Source organism: Pseudonaja textilis, chromosome 1 (genome assembly GCF_049901715.1).
Source record: "Pseudonaja textilis isolate UNSWEBS1 chromosome 1, rPseTex1.2, whole genome shotgun sequence".
NCBI classification, from domain to species: domain Eukaryota; kingdom Metazoa; phylum Chordata; class Lepidosauria; order Squamata; family Elapidae; genus Pseudonaja; species Pseudonaja textilis.
The window spans coordinates 216,764,635-216,788,809 of NC_141990.1; positions in this window are offsets into that span (position 1 = coordinate 216,764,635).

Here is a 24,175-nt window from a genome sequence, read left to right on the forward strand (position 1 = left end):
TGTTGTTTTTCTTCCATTCAATCACGTCTGATTTCTGAGAATGTCTGGAGAAGTCCATTATAATTGGCGCTAGTTCCAAAAATGTAAATACTGAACGTGAATTTGAGTGAACTTCAGGAGACAAGAGAAGACAGGGGAGTCTGGCATGTTATGATCCATGGGATCATGAAGAGTCAAACAACTTACCAACTAAACAACAGGGCAACATTTATTTAATTATTTAAAAGAAGTAGCTATGATAACAATAGCAATGGCACTTAAACTTATATACTACTTTGTAGTGCTTTATAGCACTCTGAATGGCTGACAATGTCAGCATTTTGCACCCAACAATCTGGGTTCTCATTTTATTGACCTTGGAAGGATGGAAAGCTGAGTCAACCTTGAGCCAGTCAGGATTGAACTGGTAGTTGGCAGAGTTAGCTGCCATACTGCATTCTAACCATTGTGTCACCATGGGTCTCTTAACATGTTTGTTTAAACAAAACATGTGCTGAAATTTGCAGCAATAATAACTGAAGGTATATGCCTTTGCGAAACCTCAAGGGGGTTGAGAGATTTTTTCCTATGGGTGAAATAAAGAATGGAGAAACTATGACATGGAGGACTGCCATCAAGTATAAAAATAAATTATAAACTTATCTGAGTTTTTTCTCTTCTCATAAAGTAAATAAGTTGCCAATCCTTAATTTACTACAGCAACTCAAAAACTGGTAGTGAAGAAGCATAGCTGTATAGCAGATCTAGCAATCATACAATTTATCCAATTCATAAAACACTATGATTTATGATGGAATTGATGGTGACATGATCACAAGGATCATCTCAGTCTGAGCTATTAATCATTGATTATAATTCCTTTTTATTAAGTGGTGTAACTTCTCTCCCAAACACACCCACATGTGGTTCCTATGAGCACCTCTTAGCTTTAGAGAAAAAAGACTAAAACTTTGAGGAAGCCCCAAATTAAAATTTAAATACATTTAGACTAATCTATTCTATCACAGACAAACAAACAAAATATAGCCATGTTATCTTGTCCTGTTTTAAAATTTTGTCAATTTAAATGCATAATTCCAATGGAAATTCCATTGGTTGGTTAGGGTTATTTTATGTTTGCAACTCTATCAAAGAAAGTTTCAGTTACTTTTTTTCTATTTCTTTTCTTTTTTTCCCTTATTTGTTTGCCCTTTTTCCTTCCCTATTTTTTATTTTTTAGCTCCTTTTTTATATTTAATGTTTTTTGCAGAAATTTTGCATACACACACACACACACACACGTGTGTGTTTGTGTAAATTTCATATTGGTTTTTTGTTTTTCCAGTTTAATATAATAGCTTCATGCTTATGTTGATTATACTGTATGTGTTAAAATATTATAACTGACTACATTTTTTTCACACTGTTCTTGCTAATATTTGTATATTTGGTAATTACATACTACTTGATAATTATTCCTTCATAATTGCAAAGGGCTCTAAATCCATAGTCTGATCAGTTCTGAAATTCTAGGGGAATTAAAATTATTTTTTCATATATGCACATGGTTTGCAAATTTGGGGAAGAAAACCTGTTACAAAAACAAGAACAAATTGTAGATAATAGGCTCAAACTGTCAGAGAGATATTAGTCGTATGTGTCAGTTTAGCAGATATTCACTTTGCTCATGAGAAAGAATGGACTTGAATAGGGGTGGGATTCAAATTTTTAAACAACCAGTTCTGTGGTCATGGCTTAGTTTGTAGGTGTGGCTTGGTGCTCATGTGACTGGGTGGGCGTGGTCAATTCGATGTCACTCATGTCAAGGGGCGCTTCTCCTCACCTGGCCTCTCATGACAGTGGGGATGCTGTAACAATCGTAAGTGTGAAAAATGGTCACAAGTCACTTTTTTCAGTGCCATTGTAACTTTGAATGATCACTAAATGAACTGTTGTAAATGAAGGATTACCTGTACAAAAATACAAAAAGCTTCTTTGCTTGCAAAAATCTGCCCTAAATACCAATCATTATATTAAAAATACCTGCAAGCTGGAGTTACAAATCAGGCAGGGTGCCAGAGCCCCTTGAGGAATTAAAATAGTTAAAATGCAATAACTATCAGCAGCCAACTCTTGCTCATAAAATGAAACCCTTTAGCAGAGAGTTCATTTTAGCTCTCCAGAAAGAGCACACCCAGGAAAAGTAATCCTTAGATCCATTTGCACTTATAGATACCAGCTGGTCTCACTCACCTCACAAGATATCCTAAGGAAATCATCCAAATTTAAGGAAAGGTCATATGCCTCCCAAAAAGGAAGTAAAAAAAAATAAGTGCCAAGCTTGAATCCTGCCTCTTGGAAGTACGCCCCAAAAGGACAGTGCCAGATACCACTAAAGCAGTGAAGGAAGACCCCCTCCCCAGATAGAAAAAGAAACCATGACACAAGAAAAAAAACACAATGCAAATAATTAAATCACAACAGTAGTTGTTGCTTATTAAACCAATTACCAGAACAAATAGACTCAGGAACCAGCCAAATTTCTCAACCCAGTTTCTTTTCAGGAACAGAGATTAATCTTTTTTTCCTTCCAAACAAAGCTGAATAGGGAAAATTATCCCATCATAAATACAGGATTAAATGTCACCAAGGACAGAATGAAACTTCACCAAAAACCAGTTTTAGACCAAAACTCAGAAACTCATGTTTGAATGTCAGTCTTTCTAGCTATCCAAGAAGCCTTGCCGAATGTCACTCATCTTAGTTCCTTGTCATTAAAAAGCTTCTTTCCGAGCTCTGCTTTATTATTCAATTATTTCTTCAAAGTGCTGGCTGGAAGTATTTCCAGGGGAGAATTTCCTCCCAATAGCAGTGTAAAAAGCTTAAAACAACCCTTCCCCTTTATGAAAGTATCAGGAAAGGAAAAAAATGTCCTTCGGAGACAGTAAATCTAGACATACCATACTGCCAAGAATGTAATAAGAGTAGAAAAAAACAAAAGGAGATTTCTTCTAACTACCGGTTCTTCAAACTGCTTAGAAAGTTAACACAGGGTTCTATAGAACTGGTCAGAACTGGTAGAATCCCACCCCTGGACTTGGAGCTGGATTTTTAAAATAATATAGGAATAAATAAGTGTTGGGTAAAAAATATTAATAAAATTAATAAAATAATCAAAAGTCACCTTGTGGTGAGATGGGTCGCAAATAAATTTAAATAAATAAATAAATATAGCCAATCTCATGAGAAATAACCGAATAACCGAATAATAGAGTTGGAAGGAAATCTTCTAGTCCATCCTCTTTCCCAGCAGGAAACCCTGTATCATTTCAGACAAATGTTTGTACAATTTCTTCTTAAAACTTTTCAGTGTTGGAACATCCACAACTTCTGCAAGCAAGTTGTTTCACTAATTAATTGTTCTGTCAGAAAATTTCTCTTTAGTTCTAGGTTGCTTCTCTCCTGGACTAGTTTCCATCCATTGCTTTTTGTCATACCTTCAGGTGATTTGGAGAATCGGTTGACCCTTTCTTTGTGGCAGCCCCTCAGATATTGAAACACTGCTATTATGTCATCCCAAGCCCCTTTTTTCCATTAAATTAGACATAACCAATTCCTGCAAACATTCTTTAAATGTTTTAGCCTCCAGTCCTCTAATCATTTTGTTGCTCTTCTCTGTACTCTTTCTAGAGTCTCAACATCTTTTTTACATCATGGTGAATGTAATATTCCAAGTGTGGCCTTACCAAGGGATTACAATTTGGAATTAACGCTTTACATGAACTTGATTCTATCCCTCTGAAAAATGCAGCCTACACTGTGTTGGCTTTTTTGGCAGGTGCAGCACACTGCTGGTTCATATTTAAGTGATTGTCCACTAGGTTTGCAAGATCCCTCTTGCATTTATTGCTACTCAGTCAGGTACCACCTGACTGACTCTGGGTGGCATATACTAAGTACATTAAATATATATATACATTTATTGTTTTAGGCAACATTAAACAAATTAGGGAGGACAGAGAGAGAGTGAATAAGTGCATCCACCTTAATAAGTGGAGCCATCTAAACAAGTCTCCAGATTCCCAGGGGCTTGATGGCATAACCACATCTTGAGGGAATTCCAGAACATCCAGAGGGAGGGAGCTAACCTAATGTTCTTTTCTGCCATGTTAGAAAAAACTTTCCTTTTGCTATCCACCAAATATCCTGTAATTTCCTAGCAGGTGGTATATGCAGAATTTCTCTGCCGGATCAAATGATGTAATCAGGAAGGGACAGCCCATCACATAATCTGCTCCATTCCACAAAGAATTTAAAGATGAAAACCAGCTTAAATCAGTCCAGGAAGCAAACCGGCAACCAATCCAGCTAGCAGAGCAGAGGTAACACATCACTGAACATGGTGCTGCATTCTCTAGCGGATGAAGCTTCCAGCTATTCTTCAGAGGTGGCCTCCACAGTGGAAGGGAATCCACAGTAGCCTGCCGGCCTTTTATCACTCTCCCTTACCCTTCCACTGTCCACATCTCCAAAGTTCCAGTGTCTCACAAATGAGTAAGCCAGTAATTCAGTAGGAACCAGGTAGAGGCAAAGGCATCCATCAGTGGGAAGCACTAGCAGCAAGATTATTCAGCAGCAGAATCCCACAGCGGCTTGGCTCTCTGCCCATCCTTAGCACCCAGTTGTAGTCTTCTTCTCAGCAACAGTTGGTCCTCTGAGGGAAAAAAAAAACATAGCCCAGAGTCAACCCTCAATCCAAAAACAAAAGTAAATAAGTGGAATAGATAAATCTTGGAGAAATGTATTCAGAGGATGTGTTCTCTGCTTGTTATTTCCATCATAACTGCCCAGAAGACTTTTCTTAATGGCTAAATCTGTTCAAAATACATGCACTACCTTCTCCCCCCCCCCCCATCAAAAAACAGGCAGATTGCAAACGACCACCTGAACCTTTGAGTTAAGCCTATTGGTACCAGCATATTGTGCAGCCCTTATCTCCAATTTCAAAACATTTCTTACCTTGAACCCAATCGTCTCTCATTTTAGAAAGTAAGCAGTAAAATGAACATTTCATTTTTAGGAGTTTTTTTTTAACATTTCATTTGAGGGTTTTTTTGTTTTTTGTTTACCTCTTCCACCCTCTGCATTGCATCAGAATGAAGGGGAAAGTGTTCAGGGAAAGCTATGGCTTCCCTAAGTGATTCCCTTCCTCCATACCATATTTCTTCTTTTTTTATAATTCGGATAAGGGATGCGGTGGCTAAGATGCTGAGCTTGTCGATTAGAAAGGTTGGTAGTTTGGTAGTTCAAATCCCTAGCACCACGTAATGGAGTGAGCTCCCATTACTTGTCCCAGCTTCTGCCAACCTAGCAGTTTGAAAGCATGTAAAAATTCAAGTAGAAAAATAGGGACCACTTTGGTGAGAAGGTAACAGCGCTCCGTGCGCCTTCGATGTTTAGTCATGTCAGCCACATGACCACGGAGACGTCTTTGGACAGTGCTGGCTCTTCGGCTTTGTAACGGAGATGAGCACCACCCCCTAGATCCAGAAACAACTAGCACGTATGTGCAAGGGGAACCTTTACCTATAATTCGGATGCTTCAAGAACATCAAATGCATCACAGCTTTGAACAGCCAAGACATTTGCATGGAATAGGCTGAAGTTGTTTATTTATTTTTTATACTCCTAATTTCAATTGTTTGTTTCCTTTTGTAATAAAATAAGAATATAATGGGATCTTCTTTGTACACTAATTGTTTGCTAAAGATGAGAGACAGACAGCCAATTGTAAATTGCTGCTGTACTGCAGTGTGTGGATATTTCACTACAAATAGTGGCAAATACATCTGTTCTAACCTGAAGTCAAATGCTTTGTTATGGATTTAAGCTGAGGTAGGAAGCATTTTTTTAAAATAAAATAAAATAACCAGGATGACTTTTGTGGATTAGAATACTGTTGCTTATCAAGGCTGTTTTCCATTACAGAGAAGCAAGCTCAGAATCCTACAAGCTAAGCAAAAGTTAGGCAAACTTATAGATTCTTTTCTCATACTTCTTATTTAAATTGTTGGCTTGAAGATAAGAATTGACTATCATATAAGCTACAAAATCTTAGCAGCTATAAAGATATCAAATGATGCAGCCAGTTCAAGCTCAAATTCCATTTTCTTATCACAAGCAGCTGCTAAAAATATACACTCTTACAAATAGTTTTCTTTAATAAGTACTGTGTTATCATGCAATTTCCAGGCATGTCTAGCACAGCCTTTCTCTTCTGCATCTCTAAAAAGAGTTGTTTATATCAAAGAGTTTTGGGTCCACCTGAACATATTTTTGCATTTGCTGAACCCTAATATAATTTGGATCTGTTTCAAATATGATTTTTTCATATGGCCCCAGAGACCATTTTCTTAAAAACCATGCTTCAAAGGATGACTAAGAATACTGCATATTGAGCATTGGCAAGGCTTTGGGCCCAATCAGAGGTAGTTTTCATTAATAACGTTGGTGGAAAGCTTCAGCATGCATGGTAGTAGTGAGGTTGCCACCTTGTATTAGGCAGTATGACAAAATGTGGACAATCTGTGCTGGAACCCGATTAATATAGACTTTCCTTTATACCAGGGGTGTCAAACTTGAGGCCTGTGGGCTGGATCCAGCCTGCGATATGATCAAATCTGGCCCGCAGGGCCATCCTGGTCTACCCAGTGTTGGCTTGAAGATAAGAAGATAAGAAGATGTGAAGAAGAAAGATCAGGCCAGCATGGCTTCAGCCCGGTCTACCCAATGTGAAGAGGAAACATGCCAGCAGTTTGGGGAGTGGCGTCAAGTTGACCATGCCCACCCAGTTGACCACACCCACCCAGTCTATCACACACACCTGGCCCCCTGCAGTCAACCATAGCCATGATGCGGCCCTCAATGAAATTGAGTTGACAACCCTGCTTTATACCGTGGTACCTAATATTAACGAGATATTAATGTGAGATCTAACCCACAGTAAAGCAGTGCTTTGGTATTAGTACTTAGAAAATTGAATTGAAGTTAAGATGATCTTGATTAGATGAAGAACTAGACCAAATGAATTTTAACATAAATAATGATTATGCACCTAGGGAAGCTGCGGCATTTTCCAAATATTAGAAAAATGAAATCTTGATGGGCATGTGAAAAATAGTAAAAAAATACAAATCATAATGCAGTACAGCAACGTACTACATAGTTAAAACGCTTATGTACTCCTAGGTCATATCTATAGTATAATTTAAAGATCATGGGAAATAATATTCTACCTATCTATCTATCTACCTATCTACTGATGTATGCATGTGTATCAGCATACTGATAAAAGTCTGTCTCACTTTCTGATTCTCTTTCTATTAAATAATGATGAGGTACATCATTTTATCATACATAAATATGATAAAATAAATAAGTAAATGAATAAATGAATATAAGAAACATGAGAATGCTTTGTATGACAAAGCTGCCCATACTATATGAAAAAATCTTCAAAACTCTTTTGAACTGCCCAAGGTTATATAAAAACAAATCTGTAGGTAATTTTAAAAATCTATCAAAATACCAGAAGTTTTTCTAAAATTTGCTAATAACATTAGTTTTTTTAAGTTAGTGGAATGTCTAGGCTGAAAATGGTGCAGTTTTTAGTTTAACTGTTGGCATTTTCTGCACTCAGATATTTTAGCTATAATAGCATTGTTATTATTTTCTTTCTGGATGCTGTTGACAAATTTATCTTCAAGTTTCTAAGAGCAAAACTGGTCATCTCATAAATGCTTCTTGTTTCATAGTATTGCTAGCAGCTGCACTATGCCCCATTTATGACTTCCCATATCCATTTAAAAACAACTGACAGTTCTACTATTAATAATAGTCTTTCTGTTTCCATTAGATAAGATAAGATAATGCCACAAATTAACTGTTGTACCATTGCTGAATAGTGGAGGTCACTCTGCTTGAAAAATACACATTTGAAGTTACTAAGCATAGTTCTGGTTCTGAACTCAGTATTTTTTCTTTCCAGTATAAGTGCATGGATTTTTCTTCCTTTCAGCAAACTTCAAATATCAATAAGGATCACTCCTGCAAAGTTATATTTTTTAAAAATGGAGATAAGACACTGTTGGCATAGCATTCATTTCTAAAACCATTGCTTATGAAAATGACAGGCTGTTCGCAAAAATGAGGACTTTTGAGTTCTCTCAAAATCTTTGTCCAGAATTTAGGAACTTATTGAAAAGAAACAGTTATTGCAGTGCCTAAGCCTTTAGAACAATCAGATGAGGTTAGATTGTGATCTTTTTCTTAGGGAGGAATACTTTAATACTTTGTCATCTATGGTCAGCTAAAGACCATGTCTACTTTATCGTATATGGTCAGCTAAAGACCAAAACAAGACCCTGGAATTTCTTCTTTAGAATGAGAAAGAGGAGAAATGGACACAGCTGGTATTGTGTTCTATTTGTTAGTCCGTATTTTGAGTTTTGTTTGTTATGATTGGCTGAGCAGCCTGACCGTGAACTATAAAAGGGAGCTGTCAGACAGCATCAGCTGTTACCTGTCAGCTGGCTGATTCAGCAACATATCAGCAGACTAGGGTAACCTGTTTCTTTGTTACAATAAACATTGTTTTATTCTTCAATGCCTGCCTCAGCTCATTCTTAGAAAGAATATAATATTGGTGAGGAGGATGGGATGCCTGCTTGAAAGCTGAGGAAGAAAGAGCCAGAGGTATTGTGTTTCTTTTTTACCTCAGGATAGACAAGATGTCGACTGCTCCAACATTTCCGTGTTTTCACCCATCGCCAGAAACTTGGGAATCTTACATTAATTGTTTTGACTGTTTCCTAGATGCTGCTGATTTGTCTGAGATTTCAAACCATAGGAAAAAAGCATATTTCCTAAGCTTTTGCGGGGCTGTGGTTTTTGATACTGCCACAGTGCTGTTGACACCTGTTAAAGCGGTATCCTGGGAAGATTTACAAGAACTTTTAAGTAATCATTACTTGCCTAAACCTTCCAGAATTGCAAGGTGGCATGCATTCAGGAGATGAGTACAGGCTGAGGGAGAGACTATCAGTACATACATGGCTGCCCTCCGAAAAGTAGCATTACATTGTGGGTTCCGGGATCTTGAGGATCAATTACTGGATCAATTAGTATGCAGTGTACAAGACCTCAGGCTTCAAAGACGCTTGCTTTCCAAGGGCGATTTAACCCTTAAGATGGCTGTTGAGGAGTCTCAAGTGGCAGAAATGTCAATTATCTTTGTTGTTGAGATACAAGGCTCTAATAGCACTGCTACATCCAACCCGAACGCTACTGTGTATTATGATGACAATTTTTCTGACAAAATTTCTGAAGCTGATGAAGATGTAAATCACTCAGAGGACAGCCTCCACCACAGCGAAAAAATTGGATTCCTGATAACAAACCTATGCCACCGCAAACAACCTGCCTGAGTTGCGGTGGTAATCATTATAGATCCACATGCAGATTTAGAAATGTAAAATGCCAAAGAAAGGGACACATAGCCGGGGTTTGCAAATCAGGAAAAAACTTTAATCCACAATATCAGCCTCAAGTTAGATTACAAAAACAAAAAGAAGAATGTTTTACTATTACTAGGGCTTCTTACAATTCTAAGTCACCTAACAAATTTAACCAGATTTATACTAACAAAATTCATGTGACTGTCTCTTTAGAAGGAAAGCAGTGTCCAATAGATGTTGATACCAGCTCATCGCTATCCATTGTATCCTGGAGCACGTTAAAAAGGTTAGTTTCTGCTATCACAAAGAAACATCTCCAGCCATGCAAACTGTCCTTAAAAGACTACCAAGGGCATTCCATTCCAGTAATGGGCACAGGTAAATATCTAGTTTCAAAACTTTGGGAGATGGCAGAGCTGGCATCGCGGTGGTACAGCATGCGATCTTTAACTCTAAGATCGCTGCTGTTATCTCCATTGCAGGACGGTCCCACCGGACCTAAACTATCCCGTAGAGACGGTAATTGAGGAGGGCAGATCCTGTTGATCCCAGGGACATTGCAAAGTCCCCAGTAGATCCAGGAGAAGCCCTTTTTCCCTGTGGTGGAGAGGCAGCCATTAAAGCTGCTGAAGCTGGGACAGCTCCGGAATGGAAGAAAGCTGGAAAGAAAGTGTGTCAGTTTGGTGTGATAATTTTCTACTTATTTTTTTCTGGAGAGAACAACCTAAAGGACTAAAAATTAAATTTAAAAGTGAAGATAAAAGTGCTTAAGCAGCAAGATTAAGCACAAATTAAACCTGAAGGTTTTTTCTTTCTTTTTATTGGAACTTTGGATTTTGTAAAAACTTTTCAATTTTTAAACTGGACTGGTCTTTCCTTTTTAATTTTAATTTTTCCTTTCAAAATAACTCTTTGGAAAAGTTTTTTTTTCTCTTGTTTTTTCTCTTTAATAATTTTAGATTCTTTTTATTTTTTCTATCCCTGGTTTTAATATTAGAGGGGAAGGGAAAGGAAAGGGAAATAAGTAGCGCTGCCACCTGGAGGCTTGGATACATTGTTTTCCTTTCTTTCTTTCTTGTTGATACATTTGGTGTTACATTCAAGGACTCTGCTTTTCATTGAAAAGATAGTGGGAAGAGCATGTAGATTGTTTGCAGGTGCTCTTCTGTGGAACTACTGATAGCTGGAGTCTGGATTTGAAATTGAAGAAAGAATATTGAAGTGACCTTGAAAAGAGAACTGGAAATTTTGTTTTTTGATTTAGTAAAGAGCCTTGAACATATAGTGGCAGTGCTTTGCTTATTGACAGAATTGCATTTTCTCTTTCCTTTTTTTTTCCTATTCCCCTCCCAGTTGGATTTTTATATTTGACTTGAGTCCTTTGATGCAAGAATAAGACTACTTTTCCCCCCTCCCTCCTCCGTTTGTTTTACCTTTTTAGCAAGGGGAATATACAGATTTCTGTCTTTTTAATTTTTTTCCTATTTTTTTATTTTTTTCATCCTTTTTCCATTTTATATTTTTTCTTCTTTTCCTTTTTTCCTACATTATTGGAAAAAATGGATTAAGGTATTCAAGTGCCTGAAGATTTTTTCCATTCCCTTTTTTATTTTTATTTTTTGCTCTCGCTCTTTTTTTTAACTGAAGGGGCAATTGGCTGCTCTTGCTTTTTCTTTTCAATTTTTCTATTAAGTACTCTAAGATGAGCAGAAAGATACCAGCCTCAGCTTCTTCAATCCCGACTTCTTCTTCCTCACCATCTGGAGGACAATGATCAATACAGGTGATGTTACAACAAGAGAAGGAGAAAGAAGTGGCACTGCAGATGATTATGCAAGGAATTCAAAAGATACAAGTAAAAGCAGATAATATTGAAAAGAGAATGGAGAATATTGAGCAAAGAACTGAAAAGACAGATGAGAAACTTGAAAATATTCAACAGATGATGATGCAATACAAGGACAGAATCAAAAAAATTGAAGAACAAGATGTACAAAGAGATAAGAAGATTGGAGTTATGGATACCCAATTGAGTGAAGTGGAAAGAGATAAGGGGAGATCTCTGCAATCATTGGGAATGGAAAATTGATAGATGAGAATTTATCTTAGATTTCAAAATATAGAAGAAGAAAAGGGTGAAAACCTGGCTGAAATGATGACAGAAATCCTGGCAGAAGCATTAGAGGTAACTAAAAAGAAGATGATGGATGGAATGGATGAGATTTTTCTTGTCTATACAAGATATGCAATGAGAAATAAACTGCCAAGAGAAGTTCATATCAGATTTTCTAAGAAAATAATAAAATCACAAATACTGCAGGTGGCAAGAGAAAAAACACTAAAGTACAAAGACAAAAAAATAGTGGTACTGAAACAGGTATCGAGAAGAGTGAGAGAGATAAGACGAGAATATTTATTTTTGACCAAAGAGTTACTTAAGAGAGGAATAAATTACAGATGGCTGATATCCGAAGGTCTCATGTTTACCTGGCAGGAACAAAGATACAGAATTGATACAGTTGAAAAAGCAGAATTATTCTATCTGGAATATTTCAGAGGAAGGGAGAAGGATACAAGAAAAGAAGAGTCATTAATTGAATTTCAAGAGGAATGTACAGCAGTAATTGAAAAAAAAGAAGGAGCCATAGGTGGTGTACCCAGAGAGCAATGAGAACCAAGATCTACTAGAGCAACAAATCCTCTTATAAAGTCTAAAATGGATGAGAAAAAAACTTATTACAATTAATATAAATGGGCTTAATTCAGCTATTAAAAGAAAAAAAATCATAAATTAGAGAAATTAAAATTTGATATAATCTGCCTACAAGAAGTACATATTAAAAAACCACATGATTATATATTGAAACAACAAAAATTAGGCACATTTTTACAGTGTTGACACACTGTAAAAAGAGAGGAGTGGTGTTATACATTAGAGATACAATCCCTGCAGAACAAATATATACAGATGATGATGGAAGGATTTTGATGGTGGAGATAACAGACAATAATTTAAAGACACTTTTAATAGCAATTTATGCCCCAAATGATAATCAAGAAGATTTTTACAGGAAATTACATAAGAAAAAAATTGAACTGGTCTATGCTAATATCTGTCTGATGAGAGATTTTAATGGAATAATAAATGACAAATTGGACTATAAAACACAAAAAAACAGCAAAGAAAGCTAGAAAGACATTGCCAAAATCCTTCTTTCGAATGGTAGATGAGATATACTTGAAAGATGCATGGAGAGAAATGCAGAAAATAAACAATATACCTTTTATTCAAATAGACATGTCCACCAGTAAGCCCTGTAATACCTAGACGTTCAACCCGAGTAACACGACCACCTGATAGATATCAGGCTAGTGTTGTATGCCAAGTGAACACAGTTCCAAGTAACTATAATGAACTAAAACTGTATCCTGCTAAAGATCAGGCTGCTTGGCAAAAAGCAATGGATAAGGAACTGAAATCCTTACAAAAACTGGAGGTATATGAAAATGTCGGGTTACCACCAGGTAAACATGCCATAGGATGTAAATGGGTTTATAAACTTAAGACTAGTGTAGATGGGACTGTTACCCATAAAGCCAGGCTAGTAGCACAAGGGTTCAGTCAGACAGCAAATGACTACGACGAGGTGTTTGCACCTAGTCTGAAGGCTACTAAATTAAGGGCAGCATTAGTGTGGGCAGCTAAGGAGAAATACATTATAAATCATTTGGATGTAGAGACAGCATATCTGCATGCACCATTGCAACACACTATTTATTTAAAGAAACCTTTAGGTATTAAAACTGATAATACAACTGATTGCTGGAGATTGAAAAAGAGTCTTTATGGTTTGAAGCAATCAGGATATGAGTGGAACCAGTGTATAGTTAAAGAATTAACTAAGATAGGTTTTGTAGCTGGCATGGCTGATCCATGCTTGTTTTTTTAAAAAAGTAATGGTGTAATTTCATTGTTGCTATTGTTTACTGATGACATAGCATTAATCACCAAAACTGAACAAGACGCTACTAAAATAATTTCACTGTTAGAACAGAAATTTAAGATAAAACAGGAGAAATCAAACAATATCTTGGTTTAAAGATAGATAGAACTAAGAGAGGATACAAGATCTCACAGGCAGATAAAATAAACCAATTACTAAAGAATTTTAAAATGGAACTTTGTAAGCCGGCTAAAACACCGATGAGCCAGGAGTTTAGCCACAGTGATATTCAAAGTCCTGTTTTTGATAAGAAAATTTATCAGTCCTTGATTGGTAGTTTATCTTATCTCAGTAATTGGCCAAGTCCAGATATAGCATACTGTGCTAACCAATTAGCGAAGTTTAATGCTGAGCCGACTGAAAGGCACTGGCAAGCTGCGAAGCGTGTGTTAAGATATCTGAAACAAACAATGCATTATGCATTGTATTTGGAGCCTAAAGATGAACTAAGTCTAATTGCATATGCCAATGCAAGTTTTGCTACAGACATAAATACACGTAAATCCACATCGGGTACTGTAGTATTATTGGGAAAGGTGTTGATTGGATGGAGGTCTATTTGACAGAAACATCCAAGTTTATCAACAATGGAGGCTGAATTCTCATGTTTGTCTTTATTATGTACAGATTTAGTTTATTATAAGCAACTATTGATTGACATGGGAATTGATGTAACAGATTCTATTGTTGTTTATGAAGACAACCAATCATCAATACAGATGGTTTCAAATATTGCCATTAAGACAAGATCACAACACATAGATTTAAGATATTTAAATGTGAGACAATGTGTGCAAAGTAAGATGATTAAGCTGGAATACTGTATGTCAGAAAATAACATTGCAGATCATTTTACAAAAGCCCAAGGCTCTGTAAAGCATAAGGCTTGCTGTGAGGATTATGGACTTAGAATGTAAGGTTGTATATATTGTCCTACCCAAAGGGGAGAATGTTAGGAATGTAAGTCACCTAATAGTTGGGTTGGAAAATATATAAACCAGGATAGACATTTTAATACTGTCTCTTTAAGAGAATGCTAAAACTGTAACTGGGTGTGGTTCCTCAAATGGCCATAAGATGGAGCCAGAAACCTGGGTGTTTTAGTTCCTATCCTGTTGTTCTGGAGAGTGTTACCGTCCCTATTGACTGTTGCTGATTGTTGATGTGAGTCTATTTACTGAACTGTTTTTGATACTGGACTTTGTTATTGAATTATCCCTGGACTGAAAACTGACTGCTTTAACTGTGAATGACTTGGACTGCTTGTTTGGACTTTGCTTAACCATTTGACTGGAAGTAAAAACCTACATTTTACTATACAGTGTATCTATGTGCTAGTTGTGTGTTATTCTTCGCTACTCTCACTCCCTGTGTGTGCTCATTCTCCTAACAGGGAATTGCCTCAACAGTCACCATTAAAGCTTGTGACTGATCACAAACCTTTATTAGGCATTTTGTCTGGAGATCATCTAAGTCCCACAGAGTGGTCTCAAAAAATGACTAGGTGGACAATATTCCCTGCTGTCTACTCATGTACATTAATATACAGAGCTGGGAAACACATTAGTCATGCAGACACTTTAAGCCGTTGTCCTTTACCAACCCCTGTAATTGACCCCGCACCATCATTAACTGTGTTCTCTTTGGACGATCAGCAATTACCTCTGACAGCAGCAGATATTGCTCAATGTTTGTCAAGGGACCAAATAATATTATAGATTTTAGACTGGGTGAGAAGGGTTGGCCTGAAGGAAAATTAGACACCAAATTCTTATCATTTAGAGCCAGGCAGCATGAGATGTCCACCCAGCAGAGGTTTTTATTATGGGGTTGCCATGTCATTGTCCCTAGCAGGTTGAGGCCTGGGATAATAGATAATTTACATGAAGGACATCTGGGTATTGCCAGAATGAAGGCACTGGCAAGGAGTTATGTCTGGTGGCCAGTCATAGATGCAGACATAATTACTAAGGTCAGGGCAAGCCAGGCATGTCAACTATCAGGGCCTGCCCCACCAGCTGCCAATCCAGGCAAATGGGAATCGGCTAAGTCCCCATGGTCATGAGTCCACATAGATTTGGTGGGCCCTTTCCATGGCCGCATATTCTTAATTGTAGTGGACTCTTATTCCAGATGGGTTGAATTGTCCCTCATGCATTCTACTGCCTCGACAGTGGTCATAAAAGCATTAGACCATTTGTTTGCAACTCATGGTTTTCCAGATGTTCTTGTTTCGGACAATGGTCCACAATTTGCATCAGCTAGTTTCGAATTGTTTCTAGCTAAGAAGGGGGTCTGGCATGTTCTGACAGCTCCTTATCACCTGGCAGCAAATGGGCAAGCTGAAAGGGTTGTAAGGGCAGCCAAGGAGGTTTTAGACAGACTTGAGGGTGAAGATTGGCACTCAAAATTAGCCACTTATTTACTATTACAACATATCACTCCTAGCTCAGTGACAAATTGTTCTCCAGCAGAGATGCTGATGGGAAGGAGGCTGAGGAATAATTTAGATAGGCTCCATCCAAGCTACTCTCCTTCAATTCCATTAGATTCTTTTAGCCAGGTGAGGTCGTTTCAGGTAAACAACCATGTGTATGCTAGGAATTTTGGGAGTAATCCCCTCTGGTTGCCCAGCCAAGTGGTGGCTGTCACAGGCCCCAGGTCTTATAAAATTGGGTTACAGGATGGCAGAATATGGCGACGCCATATTGACCAATTGAGAGGTTGTTGGAGCTCATCCCAGAGTAACTCAGAGAGGAATGAACAAACAGAGGGAATGTTTTGTGGGTATGACACACCGGAGTATGAGACACCGATGAGTGATACGCGTGCTGACACAAACTTACCTGATGAAGAGTTCTTGAGAGAGTCCGAATCATCTTCAGCGAGAAGTCCAGCACTGCCACTGTGTTTGGTGACAACTGATCCATTCCAACCAGCTGCAAAGACTGAACTGTGCAGGTCAGGGAAAGAGAGATGATGCCCCACCTATTTAAATGATTATTGCAAGAATATAATAGCTGGCTTTTTCCAAAATAGGATCTAATAAGGGAAAACTTTTGCCTATCTTTGTAGGACCTCAGTTATACTCAATCTTGTATATAATAAAATAATAATAATCCATCTAAAACACACACTATCCCTAAACTTCAGTATTCATTCAATTATATATCCCTGCAAACTATTTCATCACACTATATTATATCTTGCTTTTGTCCTTTATTGTACTGTTCAATGTATTTTACCCTGCCTCATTTCATTGTATTTTACTATGGCTGATGCTCATACTTTGATATGGTCAACTGTTTAATCAATAAAGTATTATTGTATAGTTATTGTGCTATATTATTAATCTATTATACAAAATTCTAGTTTAACCAGCAAATTCAACTGAGAGGGATACATAAAGAAGGCACACAGAAGCAAGACAAGAGGAAAAAGAGGGGGAAAATCAGAGGCGGTATTCAGCAGGTTCTGACCAGTTCTGGAGAACCAGTAGCAGAAATGTTGAGTAGTTTGAAGAACTAGGAACTACCACCTCTGACTGGAGATTTTACAGTATCCTTCCCCTGCCATGCCCATCAAGCCACACCCACAGAACCGGTAATAAAAAAAATTGAATCCCACCACTCCATGGTCATGTGATTAACATTCAGATGCTTGATAGTTGGATCATACTTATAACATTTGTAGTGTTCAAGGCAGAGGTGGTATTCAGCAGGTTCTGACCAGTTCTGGAGAACCAGTAGCGGAAATGTTGATTCATTCGGAGAACCGGCAAATACCACCTCTGACTGGAGATTTTACAGTATCCTTCCCCTGCCACACCCACCAAGCCACACCCACAGGATCAGTAGTAAAACAATTTGAATCCCACCACCGGGGAAAATGGCCAATCTGTAAACAGGATCTTTATCTTCTATTTGTATTTTGTTCTTGTTTTACTTTTTCATTATTAATTAATTATCTTTAATATTTCTTTGTTTCTTCTATTGTATCTTTTTGCATTCTCTTCACTTTTTGTAATATTGCTCTAGAAAAAAATACAGTTGGAAAAAAAAATACTATACCAACAGTAAAACATCTTGTATCAATTTTGTCAAAGTGTAATATTTATAATACCTTTAATGTTTGTCTTTTGTTGATATTCACATTATTACATATCAATCATTCAATTTAGATCCCGGCATCCATTTAATCATATAGCTTTTAATTTTTTTTTAAAAAAAGATTTGTATTTCAATAACTTGAAAATAAATTCAAAGACATGGACTGAGTTTTAAATTTAACATGTTACATGTTTGGAAATATATAAAGTTCCATAAATTTTCAATCTAATGCCTCTATGAATATTTGCAAAAAAAAAAGTAGTATGAAATTTCAGCAACTAGCAGCTGTTCTGTTTATCTGCTTTTAAAAAAAAGTGATCACAAACTATACTTGGGCTCAGTCAGAATTAGTGTAATTACCCAAATTAGACAGTCAGTTTGGTGTAGTGCTTAAGAACCAGGCTAGAAACCAGAAGGCTTTGAACTCTAGTTCTGCTTTAGGCAAAGGGCCAGTGGGCACTTCGAGCCAGTCCCTCTCTGTCAGCCCTAGGAAGCAGACAATGGCAACTCATTTCTAAAATCTTACTAAGAAAACTGCAAGGTTTGTCTAGGCCAGGGGTGTCATCGTCACGGTGGCATCACATGATGAATCAGGACTTTTTCCCCCTTCACTAAACTGGGCATGGACGTGGCCAGCACATGACGCATCTGGCCCATGGGCTGGGAGTTTGACAGCCCTGGTCTAGGCAATTGTCAGGAATCAACATTAACTTGAAAACATATATATGCATACACGCAATTCCTAAAATTACCAGCATTGCATCAAAACTATAGGGATTTCAGAGAATTCCTATCAAATGCATCTGCCTTTGTTCCTAATTATGCATTATTATGTATTATTATCTGTTGTTATTGTTGTTAATCTTTGGTGAGATTCACAGCCTTTGGGGCTGGTTGGTAGGTCAACAGCTCAAATCCTAACCAAGGACCTAGGAACTGTTAAGATAGCATTGAAGGATATAAGCTGTTCCAAGTAGGGTGATTTTTTGTAGAATCAGGGTATTCAAGTCTGATAAATTCAGAATTTCCAAATAGCGAGGTAGCCCTTTAGGTATTGCTCCAAGGGCTCCAATTACAATTGGGATAACACACAATTTCTTTTTCCAAAGTCGCTCAACTTCAATTTGTAAGTCATGGTACTGGGTGATTTTTTTTTTCCTTGCTGCTTGTCTTCAATTCATGCATTTTTTATCATCATCATCATCATCATCATCATCATCATCATCATCTATTTTTTTGGTTTAAAATCTAAGTGACTTGCATTTGCAACTGATTTTTTGGCTAATTAAGACTTGCTTTGGGGCTGGTAGTGCTTTTACCCCATCAATGCATTGAAGTAACCTATTTTCTTTTGGTGCTAGAAATATAATAAAGTAAGTGCTAGGTGAGCTTGACTGGGCATTCTAAAGTTGTAATGACTGTAGTCTTTGTCACTCTTCTTCAGCTTTTCTTCTGTTAATAGATGTCCAGGAATGTGTTCTTCTGCCCTCTCTTCACACTGCCCCCCAATACAATCGGATCATGAATGGAGCTCATGGTTTGGTCTTACATTTTATTATATATTTAACATCTTTTTATTTGTTTTCATCTTCTCTAGTGCACAATCTTCATTTTTCTTGTAATTTGTTTAAGTAAATATATTATCTAAAACAGTGACACTCATGGTTGAATAAATCTTAACTATACAGATTATATTGGCTTAATAAACCTTATAGTTCAGGAGTATATATTATTTTAACTTAACCTGACAAGTCTAAGGCTCAGTATAAAAGTAGCTCTGAATATCAGGTTTCTTTCCTCTATGAATTGTATGGCTCCAATCTCTGCTCTTCCCATATTAATGTTGTTTTGGCTGTCCATCAACTGCCTTTACTGCATTGCTGTGTGCTGCTTTCCACATAAAATGTTATAACTGCTGTATATTCTGTCTTTGTAACCTATGTGTGTAGCATCCTCATAAGGCTACTCCATCTTCATTAAAGTCTATTGCTGTCCATTTTTTTTGCAGATATCAAATCTCTAAAGTCCAAATGCATGGTTAAGACTTGAAAAACATAGATGGGGAACATGAGTAGTCAAGGATGATGTGAAAATATACGGATAATCTGATTTCCAACATGCAAAATGTTTAGGGAAGTTTCAGAGGGAAGCAGAAGCTTAAAATATGACCAAGTTCATTTAATTCAAAGCCTCATTCTGTATGCCTCATGTCAGCAATGTGAATTTCCTACACCTTGCAAGGTCTCATATATTCTCTGATTCAATAACAGGGTAGAAATTCAATGTGGAATGACACTGCTTGCACTATTCATGTCCCTGATCAACTTATATTTTCTTTCCCTTAAAAAAAAAAATCTAATCCTAAAGGCAATGCCATAGCATGCCTATGATAATTTCAGAAGTCAGAAGAGTATCTAAAGAAGATTGGTGGATGAGTGTCCTCCAAAGGGGCTTGTTTTTCAAATGGTTAGTAAAATCACAATAAATATTTTAATGTACTATGAATCAAAATTGTACAAAATTGTTTAAATGTGCTTAATTCTGTAAGTTATTTTAGGTGTTCCAGAATAGGTTAGTGTTGGTGTAGAACATTTGGTTTCCTGTGTAAGTTAATCATTTTAATAATTTAAGAAAGATGTAGATTTCAAACCACCAGAGGGTAGGACAAGAAACAATGGTTGGACACTAGTCAAGGAGAGAAGCAACCTGGAATTGAGGAGAAACTTCCTAACAGTGAGGACAATTAACCAGGTGGAACAGTTTGCCTTCAGAAGTTGCAGGGGCTTCATCGCTGGTGTAGGGTCTCCTGCTTGACCAAGGGGTTGGACTAGAAGACCTCAAAGACCACTCCAGTGCTATTCTGATTGATTGATTGAGATTGGATTGAGTATTCAAGGGGGCCAATGTAGAGATATCCTCAAGTCAAGGCTAGAAAGTGCTACATTCATCTTAGTAGCTACTACCTACCATTGGTAAGACATTCTAGCTTTAGACAAAGGGTGGACAACTTGTGCTCCATGTGACTTTCAATCCCATGTTTGCAGCTCACAGGGGCCTGTCAAGGGCATCTCCAAATACTGCTTCAAAAATGGTGGTTTAAGCCTGTTTTATCTCAGTTAAAAAGCCTAATAGCCTACTCTTTGCCTCTATGGTAAAATATAATTACTAAAAGCACAGATGCCAACCCTAGAAGGTGGACAAGACTAAAAAAACACACTGCCATATAGGTCTAAAACTACTTTTATTGGGACAATGCTGCAAATCTGGATGTAATTCCCTCCCCCTTTGCTTTATCTTCGTGTGAACTAAGAAGGGTTTTCTGAAATGTTTTCTCAAGTTAGTTTCTTGGTATAGGCTCAAGCCCCGTTTATCTGACTATTGCTTTGTTAGTGGCTTTTTCTCCTGTTGTACAGTGATGTTTCCTATGCTCTTTACACCTTGCCAGAAGGACAGAAGCTTTCATTCATCAGATCTGGCATCGTCAAGTTTGCCATCTTAATGGTGATGAAAGGGAAAGTAACTGAGTGAAAAATACAGAGATGTGGGTTATAGTTGTGTGCAAGTATGTGAGTGAATAGGTGATATTAGTATTTGAGCTTTATGCATATTTAGCATATAAATGCATACATTGCATAAACATTTTTCTTCCCTGAGTGTCTGTTCTCAAGATTTAATAACAAATCATGCACTTTACTGTCATCTAATTTCATCACTGTTGTCTAATAACAGTCTATATTCCCAATTAACATCTAAGCAGACAATAGACTTGGCTTCTCTCCCTCTCTTTCATCTATCTCTATCTATCTGTCTGTCTATCTTTCTATCTACCTACCTACTTTTTCATCATCATTATCATCACCATCATCATCTATTATCTCTCTCATCTTTTTCATCATCATTTTCATCATCTATTATCTATAATCTCTCTATCATCTACCTAATCTATCATCTTTCTTCTTCTTCTTCTTCTTCTTCTTCTTCTTCTTCTTCTTCTTCTTCTTCTTCTTCTTCTTCTTCTTCTTCTTCTTCTTCTTCTTCTTCTTCTTCTTCTTCTTCTTCTTCTCCTCCTCCTCCTCCTCCTCCTCCTCCTCCTCCTCCATCTCCTTCTTTTCCTCTTCTTCCTCTTCTTCATCTATTTCTCTCTCTCTCTCTCTCTCTCTCTCTCTTTCTCTCTCTCTTATCTAGCTATTTAGCTATCTAGTTATCACCTACCTATCTTCTACCTTGTTGAATAAACAAGAGAGCTTTGGGGTTTCCACAAGAGCATAGTAAGGACTGAATGGAGGAAGTATACAGTAGATTAAGCAAAATATTGTAGTTTAAAATACATTTCTTTACTTCATTGACTCTATTTCTTTGAAATGCCATTTTAAAATATGTAACCCTTTTATCTCTTGTGTCTACCTCTTAATTTATTTCTGTCTCCATTAATGATTTCACAGCTGTAGTTCTCTCTCTTTCCTTTTCATTCTCTCTCTCTCTCCTTTTTTCCTCTCTCCAGTTTCTTATAGTATAATCATTTGCATCTTCTACCACATACAGTTTATCATCTGTAGAGCTTATAGACAGAGCTTTTCATGAAGATTTGCATGGTACACTAGCTCCATTTCTAATAACACAATTTTTTTTCTCTCTTCATGTACATCTTTCATGTCAGCTCTAAGATCACTACTCCCCCCTCCAAAAAAAACCCCAGCAGAAAATATATTAAAGCATAATAATAGAATGTGGGAGCAAGCACCAAAATTGTATTCGATGTTTTGGACTAGTATTAGAAACAAGAAATACGGACTTCCAGTTTGAGCTTCTTCGGCAATGGCCAGAAATCCATTATCGTGCGTGGTTTCAATCTGTGTTTGCCACTGGAGCATCCTGAGCCAGCTGGATTTGGGGCTAAGCCATCCCGTAGAGGTGGTGAAGAGTGGGGAGACTGCCAGCAGGGTTGAGGAGAACTGCATCTCTCCTCCTCAGCTGGCCGTTACTCCCTTTCCCGAAGGCGGTTGCAATGGTGATCAGAAATGGCCACCTCAAAGAAGAACTCGACTGGAAAAGAATGTGCAGGATGAAGATAAGAAGAAAAAGTTTTGGTTGACCAGTTTAAGCTGAAAAAGCAACAACTAAGGTACCCTGGAATTTGAACTATAAAAAATAACATTGTTCCCAAAGAAGACTTTGAAGTAGCAAAGGAGAGAGGGAAGGGAAAGGATTTAGTTTTTTTTTCTTCCCTTCCTTATATTGACAGCTAAGAGATTTATGCAAGAAATTGACATTGGATTTTCAAAAACCTTTAAAAGCAGGAAAGGAGAGAAAAGGAAAGAATAAAAGGGCGGGATCTGGATAAATGGAGGAGACTGCCTTGAACTAAAAGGAACTCACAGTGAAACCTTAACAAGATTCCTAAAAGATACATTCTAACTGAAACTTTGTAACAAAATAATAAAACGCCAAGAAGAGAAAATGGAAAAAATAAGCAAGAAGAAACAGCTTTGGATTATTTGGATTACTTGGTGATTTTTGGATTTTTGGCTATTGGATTTAAATGACTAAAATCAATTGGGTGGTTGTTTAAAAGTGTTTAAAATGGCATCACTTTTAGAAGAACTGAAAATGGAACTTAAAAAACAGAAAGAAGATGCACAAAAAGGAAGAGGTTCTTTTGGCTTTGTATTTCAATTTTTCAATTACAATATTAGGAAGCAACAGAAGAGAGGATCACAGAAGAGGGAATTGGAAGTAGAGAGACAAGGGGGCAAAAAGGGGAGGGAGAAGAAGAGGGGGAAGAAGAAAAGGAAAAGAAGTTATGAAAGACAGAAACAAGATATAGAAAAACAGGGAAAATGTATAAGGATTGAAAGTATAAGCCTATTTAGAGATAATGGGTGAAAATTTAATTGGAAAAGGTATTCTGCAAAGGTACATAAGATAGTATTGTTATATGAGAAATAGAAATAATTTTAGAAAATATGAAACAAAATACCAAGCCACCACCTGAACAGAACACGCCCCCAGCCAATCAGAACACAGCCAACCCCCCAAACAATCAGAACACAGCTAAACCCCCAACCAATGAGAACACACCCCTACCCAATCAGAACACAGCCAAGCCTCAACCCAATCAAGTCACACCCCCACTAGCAGTTAAAAGGAAGACGCAGCTGCAAGCTCACATTACTCTGATAAGCCCAAAGCCGAAGACACAAGCCTGAAGATGATGAATGAGACTTCATCGAAACGTCGCCTAGATACTTCCAATTTTATGTGGGAGAAAACCCGAATAACCAAAGATCCACATACAAATACCCGCAAAAACCTCAGAAAACAAATATTGCACCTCTACGGGAAGGAAACCCACCATCTGACCAGGACTTATGAAAAACCTGAAGTCCAAAGAGCTTCCATTTTATGTGACCTCACATTTCTATGCAACTGCAGAGATCAAAATTTAATCCCCATAAGCTTCCAATTGAAATTCCACACCAACACAGCAGCTACCAAACGCATCATAAAAAGAACAGAATTGGCCCTAATTAGAAATGAACTTCACACAAAAAGATTCCTCCTAGACCAA